This window comes from Crocodylus porosus, unplaced genomic scaffold (assembly GCF_001723895.1).
Source record: "Crocodylus porosus isolate Cpor-Errol unplaced genomic scaffold, CroPor_comp1, whole genome shotgun sequence".
Taxonomy (NCBI): Eukaryota; Metazoa; Chordata; order Crocodylia; family Crocodylidae; genus Crocodylus; species Crocodylus porosus.
In genome coordinates this window covers 66,882,485-66,908,605 of record NW_017728909.1, presented here as the reverse complement: position 1 = coordinate 66,908,605, position 26,121 = coordinate 66,882,485, and the positions used below count along the sequence as shown (strand labels likewise).

General features: G+C 39.8%; 1 long non-coding RNA gene across 1 annotated transcript; it reads right to left on the bottom strand.

Annotated features, from left to right (window-relative positions):
- Nucleotides 1-3,425: 3,425 nt before the first annotated feature.
- On the bottom strand, nt 3,426-24,384 carry LOC109308142. The gene is made up of 3 exons (XR_002100499.1): nt 24,374-24,384; nt 19,580-19,589; nt 3,426-3,519 (listed from the first exon to the last, which is right to left on the bottom strand). It is a non-coding gene; the product is annotated as an uncharacterized LOC109308142 (long non-coding RNA).
- Nucleotides 24,385-26,121: the final 1,737 nt, after the last annotated feature.

Here is a 26,121-nt window from a genome sequence, read left to right as displayed (position 1 = left end):
ATAAAGGAATACCAAACCTTGGAATAAAGTCTCTGAGCAACTTTTTGCTTACAGTGATGGTGTCAGCTTTTGCACATAGGTAGGCTTCTACCCATCCAGAAAACATACATGCAATAACAATAACATATTCATAAGAACAACATTTCTGCATTTGAATAAAATCTGATTAAAAGTTGGAGCAAACCAATCAAGCTTAACAGCTTCTGTCTTCCCCCTTTGCTTACATGTGCCATGCCATGGTATATGCGAGCAAGATGAGGAAGAAGGATCATTGGGGCAACCAGACAGCTGTCCAGGGACTGCTACAAATGGTCAGGGTGTAACAAACACCCAACCAGTCTCCATGTATGTTTCTCTGGTTCAGGATCCTGATCATGGAGGAGGGCAATGTCGTGAAGACTTGCCAGTGGAGACTGGTCAGTTGGAATAGACAAAAACACAGGCGTAGCTTGAGGAGTGGAAATAGCCGCAGCTTTGGCAGCAGAATCTGCCAGAGCATTCCTACGTGTAACATCATCATAAGGTTTCTGGTGAGCTTGGCATTGAATAATAGCAACAGCAGAAGGTAATTGTAAAGCATTCAACAAAGCATTCACATATGGACCATTACTAATCTTGGCACCTCCTTAAGTGAGGAAGCCTCTTTGTTTCCAAAGTTGACCATAATTGTGTACAATACCAAAAGCATAGCAAAAAATCAGTATAACTATTAACAGAGGCACCAGAGGCTAGGGTACAAGCCCTGGTGAGGGCCAGAAGCTTGGCAACTTGAGCTGAATACACATTAGGTAAGTGATGGCTTTCTATAACATCATATTGGGAACTTACTGCATATCCTGCAACAAGGGAATCTTTTGAGTTTCTTTGACATGATCCATCAACATAGAATAATAGATCTGGGTTTTGCAAGGAGTTGTCTTTTAGATCAGTGCAGGGCATTGTTAGGTGAGCAGTAACAAAAATACAATCATGGGGTTCACCATCTGAAGGGGTAGGTAACAGAGAAGCAGGGTTTAAAACAGGGAGTTAGGGTGACATTTCTAGCAGAGAGAAGCAAGATTTCATACTTAATCTAGCATTTGAAAGGTGTTGGGTTTTTGTTTTTAGTAAAAGGTCTGCTACAGCATGTGGGACAGCAACAGTAAGGGGAGAACCTAACATAAGGGTAGAAGAAAGTTCAACAGTGACAGCGGCTGCAGCTACAGCATGGAGACATGGAGGAAATCCAGTTGCACCAGGAGCAGAGCTATAATAAGCAACGGGATGGTGCTTGTCTCCATGTGTCTGAGTAAGTACTGCAAGTGCAAATCCATCCTTTTGATAAAAAAAAAGAATAAGAGGTTTAATATAATCAGGAAGGCCTAAGGCAGGAGCTTGTGACAGAGCTTGTTTAATAGAGGCAAAAGTGGCTTCGATCTCTGAAGTCCAGGGTAAAGGCTCAGGGGTATTAACAAGAGTCAGATTTTGCAACGGCTTGACTATAGAGGCATAGCTGAGTATCTACTGATGGCAGTAGCCAGCCATGCCTAGGAAGGTATGCATTTGGGACACAATAGTTGGTCTAGGGATTTTAAGAATAGCTTCTATTCTGCAAGAGGAAAGCAGTTGTTCTCCAGCAGAAATATCATGACCTAAATAGTGGACACGAGGAAGACAAAGTTGTAGCTTTTCTTTAGATGCCTTATGGCCTTATGCCTTTTAGGGCAAGAGAGGTGAGGAGAGTTAAAGAATCAGTTTTACAGGCTTCAAGGGAGGTAGATGCCAAGAGCAAATCATTAACATATTGCACAAGCACAGAACTTTCTTTAAATATTATGTCATCTAGATCTTTCTTCAGAATTAGAGAAAAAAGAGAAGGGGATTCAGTATAGCCCTGGGGCAATCACGTCCAGGTATACTGAAGTCCTTGACAGGTAAATGCAAAGAGAAACTGGCTATCAGGGTGTATAGGAACAGAGAAAAATGCAGACCACAAGTCAACAACAGTAAAATAACAAGCATTAGCAGGAATACAGGACAAGATAGTAGCTGGCTTTGGTACAAGAGGAAAAGAAGTTAAAACTGCAGAATTTACTGAACGGAGGTCTTGTACAAAGCGATAAGTATTCTTTCAAGGTTTTTTTACAGGAAGAGTAGGTGTTATTACAAGGGCTCTTAGTCGGGACAATGATACCTTGCTGTAAAAGGGCAGTTATAATAGGGTGTATCCCTTCTTTGGTTTCTGGACATAAAGGGTATTGAGAAACTTTGGGCAAAGGCTTAGCTGGGTTTAATCTAATTTTTACAGGCTGGGCAGTATGGATTTGTCCTACTTCATTAGCATGCTGGGACCAGAGAAAAGGAGAAACAGCTTTTATGATTTCTTCTTGCAACACAGAAAGATCAGGGAACTCAGGCTCAGGAGGTGAGCTAGCTAAAGCAGCAAGTACAGCTATTTCGTGATTGCAGGGGACATCTAAATAAACACCATTAGGAGAGCAATAGATAGTACAGTCGAGTTTACAAAGCAAATCTCTGCCTAACAAATTAACAGGAGAACAAGGACTAAGGAGAAAGGCATGTTGATCAGAAACAGGACCAAGAGAAACATGTAATGGTTGGGAAACAGGATGAGGAACTATTTGATTTGAAATTCCTACAGCGTTTATAACAACAGAGGAAAGGGAAGTTGTGGAAAATTCTTCGGCTTGAAGAGTAGAGCGGCTTGCACCGGTGTCTACTAAACATTTTGTAGAGACGCCATTTATCACGCAGGAAACGAAGGGATCATCTTGGTTAAGTGGGAGAAATGGGGCTGTGATGATGTTACTATTCCTCTGGCTGGCCTAACAGGAGGCTCCCTGATTTGGGACAGAGAATTGAGTGAAAGGAGGTGGTGGCAGGTTAAACGTCATCCCCAGCTGGCCAGGCCAGTGAGGACATTGAGCCTTCCAGTGTCCTGGTTGGCCACAATAATGACAACTGTCATTATTTTGGGACTGAAATCCTCCTCAACCCATCTCATGACCACATCCCCTGCCTCTGAACTGTCCTTGATGGAAACCTCGGCTTCTGCCCCTGCCTAAAGTCTGTAATTGTAATGACATTAGTTTAGTTTCCATGGATTCCTTTTTCTTTTCCTGGCAGGTTGTACAATGATTTCCAATGGTGACTAGTTCTGCAAGTGGCTTAGTCTGCCAGCCTACAGCAATTGTGCACAACTGTTCCTGGACTTTAGAAAGAAGGCCATGGACAAAAGTGGAAGCAACTGCTTCTGGGATAGTTTCAGCTGCATTTTCAATACCAGAATGTCTTTCCAATACTAGTTTCAAGCAGTCCATGTATTCTGCTGGGGATTCTCCTTTATTTTGTTTACAGTTATGTATTTTGGCCCACTCAGTTTTCCTGGGGCAAATTTTAAGTACAGCCTCAAGGAGGCATCTTCAGGCATCTGCTAAGTGATCTCCTATTCCGGGGTCTTGAGTAGGCCAAGTAGCCTGTGCAATGAGGTGGTTGTGGACCTCAGAGGGCAGAACACCTCTCATTAATTTGTGCAAATCTGCCCATTTTGGATTATAACAATGGATTACAGTTTCCAATTCATCTCTAAATTTCTGGGGTTCCTCCCTGATGTTGGGAAATTGTTTAACAAGGTTTAGGAGATCTCCTGGGGTCCAGGAGACAGGGACTGTGATTGTTTCCCCATTTGGACCTTGCCCTGGAAGTTGAGTCTTTTTAGATTTTAAAGAAGGGGCCGGACCATACTGGGTACCAGACTGTCCCAGGGGCTGGGGTGACCCCAAAAAACTACCAGCAGCAGGAATCGACGTGCTGGGGAAAGCCGCATGGCTTGTGAGTCGGCTTTTTATACAGCTGTGGCCGGCCGGTGACGTCAGTGGAGAATGCCAGCCGGTGAAGATAAAAGTGGCGGCAGCTGCAAAGATCAGGACGGATGGCCATGAAGAGGGAAGTCTGCCAACGGAGGAAGATTCATTCTCAGTTATTTGTGGATAAAGTTGTTTTGGTGTTGATGGTACTATTGATGGGGGGGCCCCTTTTAGTGCACTTTTCTAATTCCTTTATCTGAGATTTCAGTTTCTCTTGGGAGTCCTTAAGACTCTGACCTTGATATTCTTGACGTCTTTTGAAAGCTTCTTCATACCAATCAAAAAACGTGTCCCACTGAATCTGTGGTATATCACTACCTCTTAACTCAAGATCTCTGTGGAGATGAACAATTTTACTTAAATCAAATGTTCCCTCCAGGGGAAACTGCTGGCTAAAATCATCTCTGGTATACCAATTCCATTTGTCTAGAAACTTACAACTTTTATCGCCATAGTGTGCGTACATGTACAATGCTGAAGTCCCTTTTGGTGGAGCAGGTATGTCTTTAGACTTTCCGCTCCCCATATCTTTAAACTCAATTCACACAGGTCTTTCATACAGGAATGGCTTATTCAGGGTGTCCGGTCAGGTTGTGAGATTTGCTAGTGGCACAGAGATGCTGTGGCTAATGTCGAAAGACAAGACTCCACTGCAATAACAGCACACAATGCAGTTACTCATGGTTAGACATGGCTCATTTCTGACGGCGGGGAAAGAGTAAACCTGTCCACTGGGTCACGAGGTTCCAGTTGGGCCCCCTTGCATTCAAAACTGCCCTTCCAGACAGTCTTGGGGCGGCTGAACCCAACCTTAGTCTCAGACCTGGTCAGTGGCTCATATTTCTCAGTTCATAGCCTCAATTCACACAAAGGAATTTCTGCATTGAGGCACGAGGTTCAAGAGCATTTCTTTAGTCTCGGCCTTGGTCAGGGATTATAGTGGAAAACACTCACACTCTAAGAGTTTCCACCTTGCACTCTTGCTTTCGAAGAGTACACAGAATAAATCTGTTGTCATCAGGGCAGCTGCAAAAGGTTTCCACTCCTGGCCTCTGAGAGACCTCATAGTTCTTTACAGAACTTAACTCAATTCACATGGGGAAATACTTTCATTGACAACAGCAACACAGAGTATTTAACCTTAACTTTTTCTACTCACAGTTACTATTTACACAGTGGGTCTGACAATTCTGGCAGAAAAAAGTTTGGATAGGGTGAGCCTCAAACAGTGAATCAGGAAGACACAGAGACAGCCTCTCACTGAAAAGCCCCAACAGAGATTTCAAAAGGTCTCTTACCTTGGTTTGGCACCACGGCTTCATTGAAGAGATGTCTGTGTCCCAACTGATCACTCTGGATATCTCTATCCAAGTCACGGCACCAAATTGTGGAAGAAATCAAACTTCGTGTTGTGGCTGAATCAGAACTGACAGAGCCAGCTTTGCTTTTTTTAGGGCTATACTGTGATCATAGGGAAAATTCCAGACAGCAAGGGGAATCACCAACTTGTCTGTTTCAAAGGAATCCTCCTTTCTAAGTTTTCAAGCATATTTATACTTAAGACAGATAAAGAGAAAAAAAAATACGACCTTGGAGAAACCAAAACAAGTTTACTTAATTGGACATCTGTGTACGGGGTAATAAGGCATGCAGGATTCCTTATCTCAGAATATGTAACTGAAATAAGCAGTATCAGCTCTTCTGGTCTTTGTCTGTTTTCCTACTCAAGTAGGCCAGAAGCCCGACTAAATTTACTACTACACTAGCTTGTAAACAGCCACTAGATCCCCCCTCAGCCTTCTCTTGTGGAGGTTGACTGGATTCAGGTCCCTTATCCTCTCCTCGTAGGGCCTGCTTGCTGACCCCTGATCATGTGGGTGGCCCTCCTCTGGACCCTCTTCACGTTGTCCATGTCCCTCCTGAAATGTGGCACCCAGAACTGGATGCAGTACTCCAGCTGCGGCCTGACCAATGTCGCACAGAGGGGGAGGATCACCTCCTTGGACCTGCGTGAGATGCATCTGTGGATGCATGACAGGGTACGGTTGGCCTTCCTGACTGCTTCCTCACACTGTCACCCCATATTCATTTTGGCATCGATGATGACTCCAAGATCCTTTTCTGCCTCTGCACTAATGAGAAGGGAGTTCCTCAGGCTATAGATGTGCTGCTTGTTTTTTTCCGCCAGGTGCATCACCTTGCACTTGTCAGAGTTAAAACCCATCCTGTTCTCATCCGCCCGCTGCTGTAACCTCTCTAGGTCCGACTGCAGCTTATTCCTCCCTTCTAGCATGCCCACTTCCCCCCACATCTTAGTGTTGTCTGTGAATTTGAACAGGGTGCTTTTTATCCCCTCGTCCAAGTCGCTGATGAAGTTGTTGAACAGTGCGGGCCCAAGGACCAACCCCTGTGAAACCCCACTGCCCACATCCCTCCAGGTCAAATAGGACCCATCCACTACCACTCTCTGGGTGTGGCCCTCTAGCCAATTAGTTACCCATTTGACTGTGTAAGTGTCAACGCCACAGTCCTCCAGTTTTTTAATGAAAAAAATGATAGCTCCCTACTCCTGCCCACTCCTCCCCCAACACTCTGACTTGTTTAGATTGCATTCTCATCAGAGTTTCAGGAATCAGTGAACATGTGCACAAGAGGTACCCAATCTATGATCACACAGCTTAAAGTAAATCATATGTTTGTAGACTGGGTCCTGTGAATATCTGCGCATACTCTTAATCTGGTGAAGAGAAGGCTGAGGGGGAATTTGATAGCAGACTTTGACCATCTGAAGAGACCTTATAAAAAGGATGGGAAAAGACTCTTATTACTAGGGGACTGGGCTAGGAACAATGGGTTCAAACACCAGCAGAGGAAATTTATATTGGAGATTAGGAGACATTTTCTACTTCAAAGATGGTTAAACTTTGGAATAAACTACCATTGGTTATCAAATCTCCATCCTTCTATCTCTTTGACTGTTTCTAAGAGCAGATTAGACAAGATACTTGATTGGGATGGTTTAGATGAGCAGTGGACTAGACTGAATGACCTCCTGAAGTCCCTTCCAGCATTCCTTTCCTAGGATCCTATGAACATGGGCTTAGGTGTTCATCAGCAGTCACTCCCTCAGCTATCTTCTCAGTGGCTGCTTTAGAAATCACTCATCCAAGTACTAAATCGGTTTTATTCTTTCTTTGATACTGGACATAGTAAGATTATGTTTGTGGTTTTTAGAGCCTCGACTGTATCCTTAAATGAATAATAGTTGCATTACAAATTATAATAATGCAGCCAAATACTAGCTCTTACAAAAGCAGAACTTCAGTGATTAAACAATATATATTTCCTCTTTTGAAAGAGGAAAAGGATAGGGTTGGTAAAAAAAAAAAAAAAGCTGGGCAAAGTCAGAAAAGAAGTTTGAGCAAACATGGAAATGATGAGATCACCAAAATGGATGATTAAACAAAGAAGCAAAAATCAATTAAAGGAAAAAATCTGTTCATGAAAGATTCTGCATTTCTTTATGTGTATAAATATGTAAATACATATAGAAAAAAAATACCAGCAGTCACTCTTCTTTTCCAGACTGTGGTTAGTCACTTAAAGGGCCAACACTGCAATAGTATTGTATAGATATTAGGTGTACTCATATTGACTATTCAGGATTTAGAAATTAGTGAAGAGCCTTTGTCACATCATCCATCATAAAGCAGTATAACAGAGAGATGGAAGTTGGGGAAGGGCAACAACTATTTAAAAATCCTATTTTTGATCTGTGCAGGCTTTGCTTAATTGTTTAGCTTCATTTTTGTTAGTGGTTAGGAGTCCTATCTAACACATTTTTAAGGATACCTACTGGTACACCTTAAATTACAAAGAGTCTGTATTTTTGGATGCAAAAGCTGTTATGTGGTACACCAGGCTGTTCTTTTAGAAGAGGAGGAACTGCTTTATAAATCTGTCAAAAATCCGACCAGCAGGATCACAATGGGAGCTGAACATCTTTGAAAACCTAGTGCCTAAGTGGAAGGGAGCTGTTTTTAGAAAACTGCCTCTGAGCTGTGCTGAGCCCTTGAAACTATAGTCTTGGGCTCCTTTGAAAATCTGCTTATAAGGGCTAAAGGGTCAAGCTTTTTGGTACTTAGGCTAGCAAAATATAAAATGTATTTAAAGTAATGTAAGTCCGTGGTACAACTAGAAAAAATATTCAAAGTTCTGTATCTGCAGTATTTTAGGCAGGAATGCAGTTTGAAAAAATAAGAAAAGGAATGGTGGTGCAGTGGCCAAGGTAATTTTTTTTTTCTGGAATATTCCACTCTTTTGAGATTTATTTTCTCCTAAATTGTAGGAATAAATGAAATATTAAAAAGCATCACGGGAAAAAATGTCTTGGAAATGGTATTTCAAAATGAATATTTTGTGGCAAAAAAGAAGTTCAATATGATTAGTTGTTTTGGCAAAAGTATCAAATCAGAATGGAAATGTTCAGTCTGAATCAAAATTATAAGTAAAATAACATGTCAAATGGAAATAACTATTTGGGGCAAAAGATTCTGTATTTAATTATATAGAATTATTTTTAATTGGCATTACAAAAGAAAACAAAGCAAAAACACTAGTTTCCAAGGGCTGAATTGAAAGGAAATTTGTATCTCAGACTTGGTGGGCATGTCTACATGAGATGCTGACTGCTCAGTAGATTAATTCTAGTGCTCATTAGTGCATCATAGCAAAAGATTTAATTTTACTGTTTATTAGCATCACTAAAAGACCATGCGTAGGTGCTCTTGTGCAACAGCACCCGTTACTGCACATTGCATTTGTACCCGGTATCTGTATTAAAGTCGATGCACAGTAAGTAACAATGGTGCATTAATGCACATGTAGATGTGCCCACTGAGAAAAAATAAACCAAACTGATAAAATCAACCCTTTCCCACAGAAAAATTTTTTTCAACAAAACTATATTTTCTGCTGGGCAACTTTTCTGTTTGAAATATTTTGACCAACATTAATCCATGGTCAGTCCTGCCAGTTGACTTTAATAAAGAGTAACTAAATAAGGTGACTTGGGCAACCGGGCAGTCACTGATTTGGGGAGAGGGGGAACAAGGGCACAAAAATAGCAGTCACCACCCTGCTGTCCAGCTGCTACTGTTACATGCACTGCTGCCACCCAAGGTGCAGACTTGCCCAATTATACCACTGGATTTACATATGGAAGAACCTTCAAGCCTTCCCTTTGTTTCAGATTTTTAATAGAGTAAATGAAGATGAAAATGCTTACCTACTTTGCAGGAACATTTGGAAGACTTGCAAGAATGTCTGTAACACTTTGGCCATGTCCAGAGGAGCACAGCCTTGCTGTATGTGATGCCGCAGATCTATCTGGGGCGCCACACACCACACATTCAGATGTTCCCCGTGCTGCTATCTTGCAGGAGTAAAAAAAACCTGCACAGAAAAAAGAGCAGTAATGCATGTAGTGCTAGTGCACATGGCAGTAGTCCATGCCACCCAAAATTGGAGTCTGGCCAGCTAGAGATAGGCTCCCAGCTGTAGGAGTGGTGCAGCTGCAGATTCCCTGGCCTCCAGCACGCCAGGTAAAGCTACTGGGATCAGCACAGTTGCTGACTGCAGCCTCCCCTACCCCACTGGGGTAACCTGCCATGTGCCATAGTGTGCATGGCACAGATGTTCCCCAGGGACAAATAGCAGCAGCACAAGGTGTGCCACTGGGAACCAAATGTCCATGCTCCTTTGAACACGGCCTTTGACAGCATTTGTGGACAATTAGAAAGCCAAAAGGGGCTCTTTTGATCATCAAGTCAGCACTCCTGCATGATACAACCCCCCTGAATTAATCCTTATATGAACCAGAATACAGTACTAGGAAAAAAAAATCCACTTCTCATTTAAAAGTTTCCATCACTGGGGATAGAATGGCATATAGCAGTGCCTTTGCCAGACCGTTCTAGTGCTTAATTACCTTGTCCTTTCAAAATCTCCAAATTATTTCTAGTCTAAATTTGTCTACTGTCAAATTCAGTTGTTAGATCTTGTACAGCTTTGTCTGCAATAAGAGCTGTCTATTAATCACATTTTTGTTCCCCATACTGATAGACTGTGATCAAATCAGCTTCTAACCTTCTCTTTGATTAACTAGATTTTCTTTGAGTCTTTTACTATAAGGTATGTTTTCTAGTCCTTTCATCATTTTTGAGGCCTTTTTCTAACCTTTCTGTAAGTAGGGCAATTGTTCTTTGTTCCTAGATGTCTGACGTAACTTGGCCATATTGACACATATTTTGTGTACGTGGTGTACTCAGACTCTTCTGTGTCAATGACCTATCCTTTTTTATTATTTACTAGCCCTGTTTTTGTAACACCTACATTTTTTTTTATCAGCAATGAATATGTTTCTTTTCAGATCATTTATTAACCTGTTAAATACCACAGCGGCTTCAGGACCTAACTAAAAGCACTTTTGTGTGCTGGTAAGTCCCCCTTTTAATTCCTGTCCACCCAAAGTTCTAAACCAACTATCTGGTAGTAGCAGTGGCAGTAGCAGCAGCATTTCTATTCAAGCACTACTTAAAGAGCCCTTCACAGGAATCCCTGGAATGAAAAGTAATTAACTTGAATTAGCAAATTTGCCTTTGTCCCAGGGGAAAAATATCTTCTGGTAAAAACAGATGTGAGGTTTCTCTCTGGACAAAGCTTTTCAACCTGGGATCTGACGGAAGTACAAGCCCGTTGTATCATTTGAAGGACCTGTAAAGTATCTGCAACACTATTTCCCAGGACAACTGAGGCTAATTCAAGTTAACATTCAAGCTTATATATGTAATGATTGTCCCTGTCCCTGTTTTGATCTGCATGAAAGCCCAAGATAATCAGACTCAATAACTTAAAAACAGTCCCTGTTTTTACCTACAGGTACTTTAAGTGGGACAATGGGGGTGTTCATACACCTGTGCCAGTAGTATGTGTGGGGGTGCATTAATTAAACCAGCTCCAAAAGCCAGTTAAAGCACCCTGCCATCATTTTTCAGTGCAGACATGCTGATACATGTCACACTGAAGTCTGTGGGAGCGTGGTAATTACCACACTCCAGCCGACTTGACTAATCAAATCTGCTCCAACACGCTATAATTATAGTACATTGGAGCAGCCTTGCTGTGCATATATAGGTGCCCTAGATTTGTAAGTCTTTAGGATCCCAGGGTAAAAAGCCTTGTCACAGGAGAAAGATGATGTCTGTTTTCCCCATTAACTCAGATGTGGAAACACTAACTCAAATGAACATTAACTCAGGTATGGAAATAACTTTCAGGGAAGAACTGGATGCACTGCCAAGATGCTCAAGGCAAGATTTTGTTATATGACTCTGATAAAGAGATGTCCATTTAATTCTAATGACTGCAGGACTAATGAAACAACATATTTTGATTTTCCATAGTTTGTTGTGGGTTTTTCTATACATAATTTATTATATAGCAAATGACTGAAAATTCCAATAAAGTTATATTTGATTTTGCTTTGATTTTTAACCTAACCCCAGGCCCCTAGAATACTAAAAAGAAGGAAAAAATAGATACTGTGTTATATATGATGATGCACCACACCATCTGCACCTCACTTTTCAAAATCCTAGATCTACCCATGTTTACCATGTAGAGGGCATGGAAGGCCTGGTTCAAGGTTGATGTGATTTTTTTTTCTCCTGAAACACAATGTTCTTTTGGTTTTAAGTGCTGGCATGCTACCAACTGCCTGAGACTCAAGAGCGTCTGTTTGAGAATAGCCTTCCGCTTTTCAAAAGACTCCATGTGTCACAAAGGTGATACTTTCACTCTCTTGGGAGAATCAGCCTTTCTAAACATATTGATTTTTACCATGCCCCATGCCTACTCAGAGAATGGAACCGGTGTTCACCTTAGGGAGATCACAGGAGTTAGACAAGCTGCTAAAGAGCAGACAAGCACAATGCATTACTGATCACAGTGGATTCACATAAAGTACTACAATGCCAAAACTACTTTCTGGAAAGCTAGATAACAAAATGATTGCACACAGTGTGGCATTTCCAATTATTTAAACAATAATCATACTTTAGAAAAATATGCTTCCATATTATAACATGAAAGACCTATCTGAAAATTGATCTGTCCAAGGGAAATCTTAGGAGATTTCATATAATAATTTTAACAAAACAAATCTCTGTCACACATATACAGAGAGAATTTGTCTACTTAAATAAATATGCAAATACATTATTAAATACAATTATTATTTCATTATATAATAAGTGAACAACCTAGACATGAACGCCAACATATTAGGTAGTGTACAAACATATAGGAAACCATCAACATGCCATGCCATGAACAAGTCATAGTTTGAATACATGTATATATAGAGATATACCATTGATCCCTCAGACCACTGTTGGGAAAGACAAAAATATATACTGTTTTATAAAGCAGAGTTATTTTTTTCTAATAGCCATAGAAGGTATTCTAACATTTACAATACTAAGGTTGCTGCATATTTAACCCAATTTTTATATGTAGGACCAGCTTTTCACAGGTATGCATATACAAATATTTGTGTTCATCTCACTTCATCAGACAAAATGAAGTAAAGACATGCACAAGCATAAAATCAGATACAGGAACATCTGGTGTTTGCATGCACAAGTTATATGTGTGCAAAAATCTGCACTAGTCTAACTGGAATATGAGCTGCGCATTTATATCTTCCTAACTGGTAAACTTGTACCCTCAGGCTGAACTGTACATGCCAAGCTTGGATACTTTTCTATTCATGCATCAAAAGCAGCAATAAATGTTCATAAAATCAAATTAACTTTCTGATACACCTGTGTGATCTCATTTCTTCCTCATTAAATTACACCCTGACTGACACCTATGAAACCTTATCATGTCTCTTGATGCTACTTATAATATTAAAGTACAACAACTGGTAGTAAGTGTCTGTAAGATTTGATCCTAAGTACAAGACATCCTCAAATGATAGAAAAAAGAGAGTTGAAGGGAGGAGAGATATCCAAACGTTGTTATAATATGCATAACGTCTGCATGCCACTAGATGTACTACCTTACAAGAAGTTGAATAAGAAATTAAACCCAGCATACATTAAAAGGATTAAAAACTAAATAACTGCTTTTTTAAAACAGTATTAAAAGTTGGTTAAGTGGGTTTGTTTTTTAATGGGGTCATCCATAGACTGGTTCTTGGATTTACACAATTTAACAACTTTATCAGAAAAGTAAATATAAAATAAAATACTGCGACAGTTTGTAGTTGAGAAAAATAGCAAGAGAATGGTAGCTAATGAAAAGGACTGATCATTGACGGACAACAACCTTAATGCCTTGGTAAAGCAGATACAGTACAAGCAACCAGTATGCTTAAAACATCCAAAGATAAAATGAGACATCTGGGAATAAAGAATGTAGGGCCTACTAATAAGAATGGAGTGACTGGAAGTAACGGATGTCTAAGATGGGGAAAGACAGAGTAGGAAAAGAGAGGGCATATTACATCTCTGTCTTGCCCTGCTGCAACCTATACCAGAATACTGTGGCCCATTCTGCTGTCTACACTTCAAAAAGAAGTTGGTAAGATGCAGAGAAGGGTCATGGAGAAGAGCCACAAGAATGTTTAAAGGACTAGAAAACATGCCTTCCAGTGAAAGGTCCAAGGCGCTCAGTCTCCTTGGTTTATTGAAAAGAAGATTAAAGAGTAATTTGATTATAGGCTCTGAGTACGTACATTGGGAACAGAAATGTCAGTCCCTCCAGGAGAGATACAACAACGTACGTAATTAGAAGCTGAAAAATAAAGAGTCATTTTTCATAATATGGATATTTAACCCCTGGTAAATGACATCCCAAAACTTACGGTGGAAATACTCATAACTTGAAGTTTTTGGCAATTATGGGTTGTTGTTTTTTTTTTCTAAAAGATATGTTCTATGTCAGAAAAGAATTTCTTCACAGAAGTTATCTGGCCTGTTATACACAAGGAGGTAGAACCTTCAAGTCTGAACTTGTACAAGACTGAACCATTTTCATAATACATGAAAACGCTTAGAATTATTCCAGAATTACAAACACGAATTAGATAGATCAACGGTATCAAAGAGCTGTTTCAGTCATTCAAATTACCTTAGCTTTGTGCAGCTAAATGAGGTTTGGCAGATACTTGGGGCAGAGATAACTGAAGAAACAAGTGTCATGTTTGGAGCAGCACCTCCTTGTCTGCCATTGCTTTTTGGTGGCTTTAATGACCTAAGCTGCTAAAACTTCACTCATTCATATTAAAATAAATGTGTGTGGAAAACAGCCAGGACATAAATATTTAGGGGAAGAGAACTGTATTCTCTTGCATATCTGTTTATTACTGAATAAAAAGGTGTGAACATAATCAACCTGAACAACTCTTTGGAATCCAAATGGTATTTCACCACTGTATTGCACTATTGTATCTACCCAGCTGTGATATCAGTTGTTTCTTTCACAAACCAAAACTTGTCATATACAGTGTAAGACCCAGATTCAAATAAAAAAGTTCTAGAAGAAATACATTTCATGAAGGACTCTAATTAGCTCAATCTGGGTAGGTTTAGAGGGGAAGGATTCTTTATTTGAAAGTTAATAGTACAGTGCAGATTTACACTGTCATTTATATACTCAAAAGGGATAAAAGACTCAAAGCTTTCAACAATATGACACGCTGATGTTCACATAGATAAGATGGGGTATTATGTGGCAGTTTAATGCCTTGAGGGGTTGCTAGTTTCCTTGGGCTTTAGCATATATGTCACTTCAGTGAATTGGGGCCAGTTAATAAATTGCACGGACTGCAGTAGCTAGAGGGAGGAAACAGTTAAGGAGGAAATACTCTGGGCTTTCTGATGCCAGTATGTGCCACTGCCATGGGATAGACAAGCCCTAAGAGGAAAAGGATGGAGAGTGCAAGGCACTGATGAGATGTGAATGGTTAGGGGAAAGGAAGAGTTGAAGTTTGGCTAATTGGTGAGAAAGGAGAAGGTAGGGTACAGGAGAAGAGAAACAAGGAGGTATAAGACATGGGGAGAAGGAGTAATGATGAGATCTCCTGTAAAAAGTATTAAGACTAAATTTGAGTGATCTGTTAATTTATAGGAAAAATGGCTAACACTTGTTTGCTGCTTTGAAAATGTAAGGTACAGTCATTGTTTTTGCAATGCTCATTCATTTTATTGTTGTTGCCTCAGTTTTACTGTTGTCATTTGTCAATTGTTATTTTAATATTCTAAATGGGTTTCTTTTGCCTTTTTCCTTTGCTGTTTTTTTTTAGGCAGGAACAAAATATAGATATTTTCACTCTGAGATGACAGTGTATGGCACGAGAAAAAAATCATCCCCATGTGAATCATAATTACATGTATAGAAATTACATCTTTGTCTGAAATAAAACCAAGCATGTAGAACTAATTGCTCACTGCCTACATGGTACTGATAGCATATGTTTCCTATAGTGCATTAAATGAGACTGTTGCAATCTGTTATATTCAAATTAAGAATGAGATTATATGTTTATTTAATAATGAAATCACCAAGGGTATACCCAGGAAAAATGAGTCTCTGACATTCATATGTTGCGGAGCTACTGAGTGCCCTCCTAATTTTGAGACAGAAGTTCTTCCTTTCTAATAGTTATGTAAGGCTATAGCAATGGTTTGTAACCGGGGCCTTTGGCTTTGGGTACTTCAACTCTTGAATACTCAGTCCAAAGAATTCGTCATCAGCTGACTTGTATGAGATCAAAGCCATAAAAAAGAGGAAGAACAACTGCTGTACCTCACTTTAGAGGGCAGGACACAAAGCAATGGGGCTAAAATGCAACAAGTCCGGGGAAAAAATCATCCCTGTTGTCAGAGCAGGAGGACAATGGTACAAGTTTCCCAGGAAAGCTATAGAATCTCCTTCATTGCAGATTTTCAAGAAGAGGGTGCATCAGCATTTCACCAGGATAGTTTAGGAACAAAGCATCCTGGATTCATGCATGGGCTTGGACTAGATGACTCCTAAGGCCCCATCTAAGCTTATGTTTCTGTGATTCTAAGTTAGCCAGGGTACAACTTTAAAGATGCAGAAGCCTCATGCTTTCTCTGCTTGATAGGTCTCTTCAGGGGTTGAGAAAAGGAGAGGAAACAGGATCCATTTTGAAAATTAAACATGCAGTCTAATTACTCATAATTGTGGAAAGGAGTGGGTAGGATTATGACAAATGTTCTTCCCAAAGAGACTCCCAAAGCAGAATTGGTCATTTGGGAAGAATTCCCACAGCAGATTGGTCATTTGTGATTCCCGCCACCACTGAAAACATGGCAGTCTCTGTGTGAAGAGATGGATGGCTCACAAAGACGTACACAATCAGAATAAACCTTAAAATCTAGCATATTTCAGCAAGAAAAACATATAACTCAAACCAGTTTGAAAGAAAATAGAAAACAACAGTCAGTTTTTCCAAAATAAATGACATATATATCTTTACACATCCTTTTGTATCTATTAGACAATATATTAGTATAGCGCCACACTAGTTAGATTTGGCCACTACTGAAATAAATCAAAGTAATATCAGATTTGCAAGAAAAAAATCAAGTTTCAATAAAAATGAATTCTATAAAATTATTTAGTTTTCTTTTTTTTCTTTTTTTACCACAGATCCACTCTTATTGTGGCCCTAAAATAACTACATTCTGAACATTCATAACTAAAAGCTCAGTTAGAGCACAACCGATTTCTCCAGTATTAGTTCTTCAAACCTAACTTGTAGGTGAAAAAGGATGGTCTTATAATTAAACCACAGAACTGGAGGACAGAGTAGTCTAGCAAGTTTTTGAAAAGTAGATGCCTCAGTAATAATAATTACATCAAGCTCAAAGCACTATTTTTACACTTTCATACTTCAGCAACTCACCTGCAACACATTTATACTCCAGAGTGAAGAGGAAGAATGCCTACTGTTCACTTAGTTTCCCATCACATTGGAAAGTTAAGGAATCAATATGATTTATTCAAGGGGTTCAAACTAGTGATAATATTTAGATTATTAAACAGCAGTATATAAAAAGAAAAAATGCTATCCCATTTTGCTAACAAAATGAATTTGACTTACAGCACAGGATGTTAGAAATGCTTTATAAAGTACCAAAGCATAGTGCAGCGGTACAGAGAAAGGAAAGATCTGTATCTCCATCATGCCATTTATGATTGACCTACTTTGCTGAATTCCATCTGTGTATATTAAAAATTTCATTGACTCCCCAAAACACATTACTGAGTATCACTGCCCTGAGATACAACCTGGGCATATACAGACAAGCCACAAAGTAAAGTAGATTGAACACCTCCACCTACTGCAATTTTATGAAAGGTTTAACTCAACCTGTGAGAGCACTTGGAAACTATTTGAGGATGTTTCTCAGCATCTTGAAACTTTTATGACTTTCCCATTGTGTTATTTTGGCAAGGCATATCACTAGCCCCCCATCAGCTAGAAAAAGAATTTACAAGCTGTAAATCTCCATCAGCGAGAGAGACCTTATATTTGATCCTACACCAGTGGCAAGTCAAAATCACAGGCTAAACCCTCCTGTAATGTAAGTCAGCAGAGCTTTTTTCCTTTTTGCTGCTTTGCACTATTAAACTTATTCACGTAAACCACATTGTAACAATTTTAGCTTAAGTGTTTGCTTCTGAACCTATTGTGAGAGAGAGAAAATGCACTGTCAACATATCTGCGTTATATATATTTAAAATATCATACAGATTGAATTAACCTGATTGTACACATATATAATTAGGCTTCCAATAGACAAACATCTTTGCATTTTGTACACTCCAAACTTTGTTAACTGTTCAACAGAGCCTCCATCATGCAAGAGTTTTGTGCTTTCCTAAAGAATATGATGTTTGCTTGGAATAAATAATATAAACCAACCCATGCGATTCATTTGCCAAATTAAAAAGCTGACTTCTTATTCATAGATGGAGAAAAGATAAATCTGTGGCTCCTATGTTCAGGGAATGTGAGTACTAACACAGTTTATTTGGCTGTAAAAGTCAAGATGATAGTGTTTAAATAATTTATTTGACAGCGTGGTTGCTTTGTAAGTTGCAAATCTGCCATTTACAATCTTACCTAAGAAAATCCATTGATCTTCTCTGAAAAAGGCATGATTTCCTAAGAGAATTGTTTCTTTATAATTCATAGCTGTATAGTTTGATTGACCCTACTTTAATGAAGGGTTCTCTGTGTTTCTGAAGTGCAGTAATAGACAGAATATGGTTCTTTAAATTTTAAAATCAGTAAGGTTGAGTTGTAGCTTTTTTGTGCTTTTACTTAGGTACATTAGTCTTGTTTCTTTATAGGCTGTATATAAATCACACAGTGCAGGCACTCTACATAAAACAGAACAAAAGTGAACATTTACAGTGCATTTAAGCCACTTGACTTTCTTATAAAAACAGTACAGTACCATCATGAGTTCACGTTTTTCCACTTAATTTTTTTATAGTTATACATTAGTAAAAATAAAGGTTTTCATTATAGGCAAAAGAATCAAATGACACTCAAAGAAAACAATGTTGGCTATGTCAATGCATACTACGCTCATTAAATTTCATTGCCTGCTTTCACATCCCGATGGCAGTTGACTAAGAGGACTATAATAGGAAATATAAAACTACAATTGGAAAACTAAATAATTACAACATTTATCATGGAATTAATATCATCAGTGAGCTGACAATTCATTATAATACAAAGCAAGGGCTGTCCAGTTTACAGCTTGTGAGATGCATGCTGCCCACGAGAGGTTAACTTCTGACCCATGGGCTCATGCTTGGGTCTCCATGCACTGCTTCCTTTCTCTGGCTTTAGACTCCTGCCCCTGTTTCTGGGGGCAGGGCAGTGTGGCATGGCTAGTGAGGCCCAGAGAGCCACTGGATCAACACACCCAAGCAGGAGGTGGGGGCATTGGTGCCACTGCAAGGAATCCATGCAGTATGCTGTCTATTGGCTGATGGGTAGGGCTCTTTCCTGAGAATTGGGAAACAGTGGATACGAGTACCGTAGTCAGAAGTGGACCTAGGATCTAGGTCCCACTTCCTGGCAAAGTGACCTAACCCCTAGGCTACTGAGCAGAAGATGTGCACCCCCAGAACCAGATGAGTCCATGCTCTTGACTCCAATATTGCTGTCTGTCAGATGTACAATGATAGCCATGCATAAGGCTGCCCTCGGAGGGAATGGAAAACGTGGAATCTACTTGGGCGGAAAAGGATTGTCCCCTAGAGTCACATACGACTGCTTGCTGCCCATTGCCAGAATGAGAAAGCTATGACTCTTCATTGAGATAATAGGAGAGCTAGGCATCTTGATGGGCTCAGACTTGTTGGGCTAGCAATGAAAATGATTTAGCCGTCTTACAGGAGAAATAAAACCTGGCCCTTCAGGCAAGGATTTTAGTGGGTAATATATTTAGACAAGCTTTCAGAAGTGTAATGTGGCACCCAAAAGCTTGTCTGAGTACCCCAACCAGGCAGCTGGTCCAATAAAAGATATCACCCACTAAAATTCTTGCTTTTGCATATTTCCTGGACCATCATTGCTACAGCATCACTTTCACATTACCAAATCTGGCCCCTAAGTCTTTTTTTATACGTAGATATAGGTAAGGGTGGTATATTAAATCAAATAACCAAGCAATGTTTATTCCAAGTATGAAATAGTTTGTTCAGCTTCAGAAAGGCATACCATGGTGTACAAGAGAATGTCTCTAAGGTGCTCTGGAAATCTAGGTATATAACTTATTTGAAACATGCTACTGTATTTTCTAATGCATGTAAATGTTCTTCATTGTTATGGACCCACTGTATCTAAATGCTTTCAAATCTTGAATTTTGAAACGATTATAAATACTTAAACATACTTAGATCCTGTTATTACATTGCTTTTGTTAAAATACCTGTGTCTATTGAACAATCTTATTACAATTTTACCTTCATCCCAGAACAACTAAATGGAAATAGTTTCCACAGAGCATGTCAAATGGATTATATCTGCGTCTGGTCAAAATAATTTTCTCCTCCTCCTTTCCACCTGAAATATACTTTAAATATTGGTTCCTGGTGCTGAATAGTTTGTTCCCTAGAACAAATTCAGAATTCTCGGTTTCCCAATATATTAGATGCAGCATACCAGTGTCCTATTCAATTTTCTCCCTGATGGCTTTAATGAGGTCTTCCTCTTCAATATTTAATTCCAGCCACTTTCAGGGAAGTTAATATGATTGTTTGCTGTTGGGGCACTTATTTCAAGCTCTAGCTGTTTGTCAGAGACTGTATTTTATCAGCAAAGATGGAATTAGAAATGACACACTGCAAAAGGTTTCAGACATGAAGCAAAAAGAAAAAGTGGGAACTAAAAACATACACAGCCTCTTTTTGGGGCACCCCAGACATTACAAGAGAAATAAAGCATCTACTTTTCCCCTTTCGAAAATAGGTGATAGGTTCCCTTCTGGCCCATGAGCCTTTAATATATATTTTTGCATCAGTACTTCCACCTAGGGTGCTGCCAGATGTGCAGCTCCCTGCTGTAACTCATAGCACGTTGCAGGAAATGCCATGAGTTAGTGTTTGCCTTGATTCAACAGATGTTGGGTGGGTCCGGGTGATGGGAGATCGAGCTCCAGTTTGGAGCAGCTGAGTATCTGCAGCTGCTCTCCCCTAGGCCCAACTCCCTTCCCAGCTCCAGTGCTGTTTTCAGAATGAGAAGGGACAAAAGGAGAAGAGGGAGCTCGGTCTGGGGTTTGCCCAGCCTTCACTAGAGGGTGGGGTGGGTGGATTGGAGCCTCACTGCCTGGCGGGGAGGGGTTCCAATCCACTTGTCCCACCCTCCTGGGCAAACCCCAGATCAAACTCCCTCCACTCCCTTCCTCTCATCCCATTCTGAAGACAGCACTGGGGGTGGGACTGAGCTGCTTCAGCCCAGCCCTGCTCCTGGTGTGCACTGACAGATGTTAATGAAGGGCTCCGCTTTGGAGTACCTTCATTTGAACCCTCATGTAATGAGGGTTCAGATTGTCACACAATTGGGCATTTTTTAGGCACTGCAGCATGCACTTCCATCAGTGCATGGCTGTACAGCACTTCAGGGGCCCAATCACATGATGAACCATCACTTGTGTCGGTGCCCCTACTATTTTGGTACATATATTAAGAGATGATCTTTACGAACTTCAGGACATTAAACATTCTTGAAGAAATCAAAGATCTAAAAAGTACTAAGGTAAATATTTTAGCCCTAAGCTTAAAACTTCATGTGCTTGAATTTTCTGTGTAACATATGGGAGTTACGTACAAAATTATCCTATTTTAAAGTTGAGTGACTAGCTCCTACAATATTTATCTCCTACAGGAGCATATAAGAGCCTTCATCTTGCTGATCATCATTGTACATACAGATTTATTAAATGCAGCTTTGGGGGGTCCTCTGAAATCTGTACATTTCATGTTTTCATTTAAATACAGTGATCCAATATAGGTTAAAATGCCAATTTTATTTAGTTTTTTAAAATTCAGTTTCAACTTGGCTTCCTAAATATCAAATCTAATGAATAAAAGTGCAATGCTATTGTGTCTACTGCCCCACATCTCCATATGCAGATGTTTTCCAACAAAACAAGAACTGTTAGAATTACATAGGGTAATTCCAGATGAATTCTCTTTGCAAGTGGTCATTCCATTAGTGTGACCTACAATTCTGTGAAACTGAGCAGAGATGTTAAGCATGTGCTTAAATCCAATTGACTTCAGTGAGAAGTAAATACCTGCTTCAGTGCTTTACTGAATCAGTGCTTACATGATAATCAGCTGGCAAGGTTACAATACTGAGAATACTGCAATGCTGTGGGTGACACAGTTATTTTGACGTTAACAGAAACATATCACTTGTGTAACTAAAAAGTTTATTCCCTCTGCATGCTATGTTTGTATAGATAGGACAATCTATCCTAACTAAACTTGAAAAAAAGAAGGAACTTAATTTATCAGAGACTGGTAAAGACATATAAAGCCCTTCATGGGTAACTTACCAGATCAAATCAAGACTAGACAAACAATGGGAATTTTATTATCTGATGCCTGCTTGTGGCTACATATAGGCAAACTGAGTTTGGCTACCCTGGACTAGTTTGCTGTGTAGACAATTTTTTCTTGTCAAGAGGAAACCACCAAACACATCCAATAGCACACTGGTTGATGATCTCAAAATGAAAGCCAGAGACTGGCAGACAAGGTTCTTTGATATTTATGGTGCTTAAACCACCTGCTCACCCTTAGAAATGGTTCCTTCAGTTATGATATAGTTGTGGGAAGCTGCCGCTGGTCCTTTCTACGCAGAGGTTTGCAAGGTTGTCAATTTGTTGCGTTCTACTAACACAATCCACCTAAAGAATTTATGAAATAGAAGTCTCAGACTGCTTTACCTCTCATTTAGCCAGATTTAGAGAGACAAAATGCCTGCATATTTAAGCTGGAGAAATGAAGTTTTTATGGTACGTACAGGGTCACTTTTATTGAACTTCTCCATTAAACAAAAATGCCATGCGTGTTATTCAAAACTCAGCTGTTTTTTCACTGCAAAAAAAAGAAACAAAAGGTAATCCTCAGTGTTTGAACAGAATGGCACTCTGGCTTTTTGCATTCAAGGGAAGTCTTGTGCTTCATTGTACAGTGTATTCAATGTAGTGGCTACACTATAGAGAGTGATAATGTCATTTCAACTCAGAGCAGAAGCTGATGTGACAGAGTAGTGACAACTGCAGTGCAGCAAAAGGAGGTGGCTGGATTTTGACTCAGGAAAGACATATTCTAATTTCGCATCTTCCAGCTTTAAATCAGAATTTTGGTCATTCATGATTTGAAAAGTGAATAGAACTAACCCAAACAAGAGCACTTTGAAAAATAAATACAAAAGATAGTGTTTTAGAACAATGCTGGAGGTTTAAATAAGTTAGCAACTGAAACAAATGGGCAGAACAATATTTACAGTGTTTGAGAGTGAGCAAAAACATTTGAATTTCCTAGCCACTGATGACAGATGGGAAGCAAAACAATTTCTGTTTAAATAGTGAAATAAGGAGCAACACATTTTATCATTAACAAGTTGTTATTTTTTTTCAGACAGCCTATTTTAACCATCTTTTCCTTGGAGCTTACATTAAAATGAGTTTAAGGATTTTTTCCTCCTTCCGCCTAAACTAAAGGAGGACTAGTTGTCAAGGTAACAAATTAAAATCAATTATTCAAGCAGGTAAACAGTGTGATGGTTATATCTACAAGTCTAAGAACATTTCTTATCTGCATTTACCTTCGGTAACAGCTTTTATTTTCTGCATATCAAGAATTTGGTGTAGAATCTACCCCATACCATAGGACAGTATTCTCAGATTTAAGGCTCCAATTCAGGAAAGCATTGCTATTCAGAAACAGATGCTAATTAGGCACCTAAACATTCATTTGAGGGGGAAAAAACAACAAAGTCTGTATCCCTTCAAAAAGTGAACTGAATGCAAATTGATGAAGCACCATCTTTCTAAGTCATCAAACAGACAGCATAATACAACAGCTAGGAGTTCTGAACTGCCCTCTGTGTCTCAAGAGGGTGAGCACTCTGCCTAAGGGCAAGTGTCATTCTTCTTAACTATTTGATTGATGCGGATTTCAGCACAATGAGCCAAGTGCATCTCTGTTAGATGCAGCTGAATGATGGATGTTGCTGCTGGGTGGGCAAATGACAGTTACAGATCTGCATAGTAATCACAGGTTTTTTGAAATGCATTATGCACATACAGATTCCTCAGTAGGTTTGTGTGCACCCAAGTCAGATTTGTGCTATCAGCTGTGTTAGATATGCATGACCTCAGTACCTCCTGATGCTCTCAGATAAGGGCATTAAAGGGTTTTTGACACCTCCAACAAGCAGTTCTTTCAAAGCAGAATACTGATGACAACTTCTCCAAAGATGTGGAGATCTGGGGAGTTATGGACTTGAGGGCTATAGCACTTTTTAAAAACATCACTTATGGTTCAACTCACTTCTGCTGTGCATGAACCAAACCCTGTCTTAAAGCAGCGGCGGCACATATCTCATTCACTAGGGATAGTGATCTTACAAACACCAGTGAGGAATATCCTGAATGCATCAGAATTCCATTTCTAGGTACATATCTTTGTGAACTTTCCACAAGTGCTATAGATGCAGTAAAGACATACCCTATGTATGCAGCCACATATATTCTAATGCAAGTGAAGTCCATTGGAGCAGTGAATGAAGGACCGTCTTGCCAAAGTGTATGAGACTGAAAAGCCCCAACTGTAGATATAGATTTCTTTAAAACTAAGTAGCAAAGACCCACATGCCCATTACAGGAACTTTTTTTTATACAAGCTGCCAAAACAGCCTGTGCTCTACTACAATATGCAGGTGTTACTAAGGGTTTGTTAGCTATAATGTAGAAATTGTTTATGCAAGATGTAAACTAGTTGGATATTTGCTGATCTGATACTGCTGCTTATCATTTCATTTTTTCTACATGTAAAATGAAAAGCCTTGGTGAGGCAGCCTATCAGCAGAAAGGGATATGGCTCTGCAAAATCTAATGAATAAAACTGTCACATATCTTTACAGTTGATTGATAGCAATTTTCTGATTCAAATGAAAATCTAAAATGACTTTGGACGCAACCTGAAACAGACCCTGGCCAGAAGCCATCTGCTCTTTAGATGCCTAAAGTGCGATCCTGTTCCAAGTTGCTTGGGTCCCTGAAAACCCATGAATACAAGCAGCAAGAGGGCACTCCTCACTGCTTTTTGTAACTTAGTCTTAAGGTTAAGGTGTCAGTGGGTGCATTTACATGTTCAATTAGTGCAGTGTGAAACTCCAATGCAGTTCACGCCAGAGTTAATAGCTCCCAGGTACAGTATCTACATGTATACCTGGGACTGCAGCAGGTCCTGGGCTGGCAGCAGGCTTGGGGGTCAGCCTCAGGGCTTGAGGTCATGGTGTTGGGAAGCAGAGGGGCTGGCTGGGACAGGAGTGCACCCAAAGAATGGAGCTGTGTGGCTAGGCAGCAAGCAGGGGCCTGTGCCCCTGCTGCCTGGACATAATTTATGCCTGAGTCAGTGTTTACATGTATGTTTAGGGGGCTATTTTTGCTGCCATAAGATAGTAAGATTCCCAACAGTACTACCTTACAGTCTCAAAAATTAGTTTGCTGGGGTTGAATAGCATCACATGTGTAGACTGACAATTTATACTGCAGCAGATTATTCTACTACACAGTTAAGCACATGTGTAGATGCATTCAATGCATTACAAAGGTGTCAACAATGTTTTAGGGACTCAAGCAAGGTAGAATAGGATCGCATTTAGGCACTTAACTGGTTGAACAGGATCTGTTCCACATTTCCTTGGGAAACATTTCCTTTGGCAGAGCAGTCATAAATGCCTGAAACACTTATTCAGAAGAGAATATGTGTTGCATAAGTATGCACTTCTGCATAAGCATGAACACTTATGCAGAAGAGAACAGAAAGCATAGGTCCAAGCAGTGGTTATCTGCATCAAGAAAGAACTATGGTTAGAGCCCATGATATCACAAACTGACAATTTAAGAAATCTTCCCACTGTAGGATGAGTACAGTGAATCACCTGAATGATGCAGCTAAATAGACTGTAACTGCACACACTAGATAGTCCAAAATCCTTTAAATACAATAAATACTGCAAAACCTGGATGTGCACTTGAATGAGGAACTAGATTGTTAGAACCTATACTGAAAAGCTCTTCTATTTTACAAGACAGACAGTGTCCTGACACTTTTTTCTGCTTTTGATGAGGATGTTCTGGACTTCTTTAGAATACAGTCTTTCCAAGAGAATAGTCAATGATTAGCCATTCCTTGATGGGGAGGGCCAGGATCAGGGCATGGATAACAAGGAGCTGGCCATGGTGCTGCGATAATAGCCTTCAAATAATGAAAAGGTGATGGTGAGGTTAACACCTATGGATTAGTCTACCAATGCATGCACACAGCCACAACATGCCCATAACCAGGAATGCAGCCCAGCAGCTTGGAGAGTAGCATCTGGCCGGTAAGTCGG